Raw genomic sequence first — 6,250 nt, forward strand, 5'->3', positions numbered from 1 at the left:
TCCCATAAATTGGATACGTTTTTGGATACTAATGCATACAGTGGAGAACCGGGGCAAGCACCACCGGTCTCATATCTTCATACTGGGTAAAGCGTTCACACGCAATCTCTCCGGACTCCCCCATAAGCGTCTATGAGTGTACGACCAGGGGGAAGGATTCTATAAGAAAGAGATGCCCAACATGACATGCCTTTGGCAGCTCAGCGGAACGGGTGTTTGCAAAACATTCAGTTTAACACCACGTCTCCGGGAGATTTTCAACCCCCACCGTTCAGTAATCTCCTGGCCCGAGATTGGCCAACGGGGTGACAGGTTCAAACACTCATCTTACCTCAGCGCCAATGGATTTACGATTCCCCACAATACAGGGACAAGCACCACTGGTCTCAAAATTTGTATTGGGGAAAGCACTTGCGTGCAATCTCCGGACCCCATAAGCGTCTATGAGTGTAGACCTGGGGGAAGGCATCCAGCAGAAAGAGATACCCATCATGTTTAAGCTTAGACCCCCACCGTTCAGTAGTCCCCTGGCCCGGGATTGGCTAACGGGGTGACAGGTCCCAAACATAGCACAAGGTAATCCCTTCGTGAAACTATGGTCCCAAACATTCATGCTCAGAGACAATGAATTCATAAATCTACGCAAGGCTGGGGCACGAGCAGCCATACAAATTTCTTAATAAGTTTACTACTGCATAAAGAAGTTGACATTTATTCACTGATGTTATTACTTATACCATGAATTTACCTTATTGATTATAATACATGAAATATCGTGCACTTACATTTTTGTGCCAGATAAATTTAAGTAATCCTACGAGGCCCATGTATGATCCTTGGCTCAAGCAAAGAGCCACATGAGCATGAAGACGAACATAAGAAAACTGTGGGAGCTGTAAGGAGGAAGGCAAGCAAACCAATAAAGTTGTATGTAGACAAGGCCAAGAAGCTACGAACAACTACTGGTACGTATCAACAAAAGAGATGTTTCCTGACCGACGCCGGAGTTGTTATGTGAATAAAGCAATGTTTCTGCCCAAAGTTTTTGTCGCTGCTGTCAACAATCCTGATGTGCCAACAAAGCGATATTGCTATGATGCTGAGATCCACTTATGCTGCGCCTCATTCTCGGAATATGATGGATGAAGATCCACTTATGTTGTTGAGACGCACCTGTGTTGTTGTTGCTGTGGCAAGCCCAACTCTGCTGTAAGAATGAAGGCACGGCTGATGCTATCAAGATGCGGCCTCTAAGTGATGGACATAGCTATTACCACCCGCTGGAGTCATTAACCCATGTCGCTGCTCATTTGATTACCCGAAATGAGACTCACAAGCGACGACGATGATGGTGCATAGCGCGACGATGATAACAATAGCAACCTGGATAGCTCAGGCCAGGCAACATAGGCGATATGTCCAATGACAGCGATGAAAGCAAAACGAAGCATAGTTCACCCAGAACTCAGCACCAATCCCAACGATAAGGAGCAATTGAAGGAAATGGCAACCGAAGTATGGATGAATAAGACAGGAGTGATTTTTTCTCAAGGATTGTTTAACAAAACCCTCAAGAAAAGGGGCAAATTGTAGATACCATTTCCTACATCGTACACGTGGACAGTGATTAAAAGATGGAGCAAGATAATAATAAAGCAACTCGACACTACATCAACGCTAAGAGTGCTTAGAAACTAAGCAAATGGATCTTTTGTAATAGAAAAATATCTCTTTTCCCTATAAAGCAGCAGAGAAAAGAGGGAGAGAAGGGGGAAGGAATAGGAAACCCACTACCAAGAGGAATATAGCTGGGTTGTTCTACTCTCTACCTTGGTTTCATTGAAGACCTTCGATCATTCAATACCCACACTTTCATGATATATTTCCAGAGCTTCTTCAATGGAGTTCTATGAATGTAATTCATAAAACATGAATAAAGATCTCAATCGTCCTTTACCCGTGGATGTAGATATTTTGATATCGAACCACGTAAATCACCCGTGTTAATTTGATCTTATATTTCTGCACTTTAGATTTTGCTATGATTCATGTTTTCATTTAATTTGTCTATTGCTTTGTCTTTTTAATCACTTGGCTGTGAACCTAGAAAAATGATGTTCACAGTTCCGTAGAATTTTTATCTCAACGATTGCCTACTACACGGGATAATCCATATTACTAGATTTATTTAGCATCACCCTAACAGATCAGCATATCCTTCCAGATAAAATAGAATGACTAATCCATGGATGCATCGTTTCAGAAGCATAACAGGTTACATGCATGGATTATTATGCGTACTGCTCAAATTACGATGGAAGCAAATGACTACAATCATAAGCATCTGTTCTGACCACCACTGATCAGAGATTTATTAACCAACGTACTATGCGTATAAGAATAAGACAGAGAATTTAAATACTTATCTCATACTTGGTGTCAGAAAGATTCTCCACCGATCATTCTTTATCTTCATTTTTTCAATTTTCCCATTGGATTTGGCTCTTACTGAAAAAACACATAGACCACTATATATATATAAATGCACGATAATAAGGTCAAGTAAACTTCCATGTAAAATCAAGTACACTAGCATCCCTAACAAATTAAATCTAGCATGTATAAAAGACAGGTCATCTCTATCCATTTCATGTTACAATGAAACCCATAATTTCTAAATGGAAATCTTCAAGTCCAATCTTTTGAACTTGGCTCGCTTTTGCAGACCTGGTAAGTGTCTGCATCAACCCATAATTTCTAAGTGTCTGTTTTCCCTTCTGAAAGTATTCCGTGTATGGACAAAAACCCAACTTCTGGATGAATGGGTAAAACTAAAGTCCGATAATGCAACCCGTTCACATACAACAGTATGTTTAATCCTCCATTGTCGAAACCCAATTGCTGAAAACTGTTGGAAATTTGGGCTAAAAAACAGAGGATGAATAAAACAGAGAACGGAAAGGATTGTTGTATCACTGGACCTTCAAGGCCTTGCGATTCTCTGTTTTTCTTTATATGATGTTTATAGATAAAGAAAAAACACTAAGACGTTATTATCATGACTCCATCATGAATACTCATGTATACTAGAATGAAACATTCAGTTTCCATAAGAGGCACTTCCATTTTCCGTTAGGATTCCTCTCTTCAAAATCCAATCAAATGGATTTGTAAATCATATGAATCATAAATTACCAGGGTTTTGACTTTTGAGTTGTAGCAACTCAATCATCCAAGCAATATTTAATTTAAGCAATTAAAAGTCGTGATTCATGTAATCACAGCAAAGGAATAAGACGGAAAATCAAAGGGAGATAGTTACTTATCTGATTCCATGGAAGTTTCCCTTGACCACAACCCTCGAGAGTTTGTGCGCCAATCATTGAATCAACTTCCCATAAACAATATTATGTTCCCGAACACGGTTTCACTACAAATTTGAAGATTGTTTTCCAACTTCCCTTCTTCTCGTTTCCTCTGTCTTGTCTCATCGTTTTGCAAAGAATGCCTCTAGCGCCCTAACTTAAATAAAAGCCCAACTTCTCATAGTATGATAGAGCCCAAAACGATAGTCCGGAATGATTCAAATATCAGAAGACAATAATCCAGTTTCTGTTGTTGCATTTGGTGAATCATAAACATCTCCAGAAATTATTACCCCACTAAATATCTAGTGATCGAACTTTCCACCCTCTTTAGTCGAAGAAAGTAATTGTCGAAAACTGTTGAAAAATTGACACTAAAACAGGGTGAAGAAAAGAATGTTGTGTTAGGGTTCAAGGCTCTAATGAAAGATTCTTTTCGACAATTATTCGACCCTTTCCCAATTGAATTGGAGAGTACAAACAGGTCAATGAATATCGTCGTCAGGATATTTGAAGCCCCACAACAGTGTTGGATTCAAAGCTTGTACGATCTTGATCCAACCAAGAACACACTGGTTTTGTTTCTGATGATGTTTGTAAGAAAGAAAACAGAGAGAGTTGAGATGTTATTATGTTTGTATGAAAACAAATCATCACTACTTATAGGGGACTCATGCCTATTGGAGATGTCTCTTCATTTTCAAAAGACACATAAGGTGTCTAATGGGAATGGTTGTGTCTTTTGTGAACCATCACACCCATTAGAGGTGCCTCTTGATCTCCTACTAACATCCATTGTGTTTATTTAACACAGGACACTCCCCTTCGTAGCGCAAACCAAAAACGAAAACCGTTTTATTTTCTATGTTATTATTGAAATTATCCAACATGAGCCTCCTTGTGATTTTTATTTTGCAGTAATTACCAAATTCGTGCATGATATAGTCGCTATGAAATTGAAATCATAGTTGAGTTTTGCGAGCTTCATCCGCTGCCCTTCCGATCTCGAAGGGAGGTTGCTGGGGTTTTGTTCCATAATTTTAATAATTGGATCCTATGACGAACATGATTGAGAGGCTTTTGCCCCATATCATAGTTTTATCTCACATTAATATGTGTTTCTCCTTCCACCACCATCAACACGAACTAGAAAGCGAGTCTCGTGAGTTATCACCCCTTTTGATTAAAAGCAAGATGATAAGGACAAACAGAAGGATTGTTTTATGGAAAAATATTGTTTGGTCCTTTTTTAGATGGGCTCATGTCTGTTTGGTCTTTTGGAAAAATGTCTTTACTGTTTGGTCCATAATTATTTAAAAATATTAAACTGACAAAAGTACCCTTCCGTGTTAATTTTTACTTATTTTCTTGTAGCAGTTCAATCCAGAAATGAAGTCCATATAAAAACCTAAAAAAACAGACTTCATTCCACAAATGAAGTCATATAAAAACCTAAAAAAACAGACTTCATTGCTGGAATGAAGTTCATATAAAAACCTAAAAAAACAGACTTTATTCCAGAAATGAAGTCCATATAAAAACCTAAAAAAACAGACTTCATTTCTGGAATGAACTCCATATAAAAACATCAGCAGCATCATCTTCATCTTCTTCGACGTCTTCAACAGCAACAGCAACATCGTCGTCTTCAAAAACACCGGCAACAACATCATCTTCCATCATCTTCATCAAAACAGATCGGGTTCATCTTCATTTGTCGTCGTCGTCTTCATCAAAACAGATCGTCGCGGTCTTCATCAAATAGATCAGGTTCATCGTCGTCTTCAACATCTTAAGCAGATCAAAAATCTTCAAGAAAAAGCTCGTTCACATCTTCAGCAACAGCAACGACGAGAGATGAACTTCAACAGTAGCAGCAGATTAAAAACCTAAAAATCTTCAAGAAAAACTTGTTTACATCGTTTGTTGTTTCTTCTTTCATCTCTGCAAATTAGAAACCTAGAGAATCTTCATCTTCAAACACTAGCAGGAAGAAAATAAAAAGAAAAAAAGAGAGAGAAATTCTAGATCTGAAAATATAAGAGAGAAAAAGTAAATCTGAGAATGATTTCTTCTCTCTTACTTTTTGACTATATATATGGTCCTAATCTAAAAGTGTATTTCTGCCACTACAAAATGACATTTACATCATCCATGACATCACCTTAGGACCAAACTATAATTTTTACGACCAAATTATAATTTATATTACCAAATAGGACCAAACAGACAATTGATTAGGTCAATTGGACTAGACTTTCTCTAATATATTATTTGTAGGACCAATTGGTATTTCCTACTTGTTTTATTTATGTGTACGAGAACTTTTTTTTTTTCTTTTTGAATCTAGGAGATCTTCGGAAAATGATGGAACTCGACCTTCTCGGACCCAACCCCTATCAGAGAGCATAGGGTTTATGCTCATGTTTATCTTCCGAACTACATGAAGCTGGATCTGCAAATCCACTAACTCCTCTTGTGCTGACCAAGTTGCTTGGAATTATAATAATGATATGAAGTGTTTCATCCCGATGCTCTTTGGATTTCACTAAGGAAAGAAATGTATGCTTTAATTCTGGAAATTAAATTAAAAATAATTTAGAGGGATTTAAGGAAACGTATGCTTTAGTTCATGTAATATTTCAAAAGCAATTTAATGAGATTGAAGGATAGAAATGTATGCATCAATTCATAGAATTAAATCAAAAATAATTTAATGAGATTAGAAACGTTTGCTTATCTCTTTTTGCATGTGTTGGAGAAAATATTGCAGGACCACTTCAATCGCAAAGCAATATCTAAGTTTAACAAGAACAGTGCTGCAAGAGATCTCAAATCCTCGAAGCTGGTTCGCTTAACATCCGGACACCCAAAATATGAATCGA

General features: G+C 37.8%; 1 long non-coding RNA gene across 1 annotated transcript; it reads right to left on the reverse strand.

Annotated features, from left to right (window-relative positions):
* Positions 1-689: 689 nt before the first annotated feature.
* Positions 690-3,481, reverse strand: LOC113289882. The gene is made up of 2 exons (XR_003331202.1): positions 2,434-3,481; positions 690-1,603 (listed from the first exon to the last, which is right to left on the reverse strand). It is a non-coding gene; the product is annotated as an uncharacterized LOC113289882 (long non-coding RNA).
* Positions 3,482-6,250: the final 2,769 nt, after the last annotated feature.

Source organism: Papaver somniferum, chromosome 6, assembly GCF_003573695.1.
Source record: "Papaver somniferum cultivar HN1 chromosome 6, ASM357369v1, whole genome shotgun sequence".
Taxonomy (NCBI): Eukaryota; Viridiplantae; Streptophyta; class Magnoliopsida; order Ranunculales; family Papaveraceae; genus Papaver; species Papaver somniferum.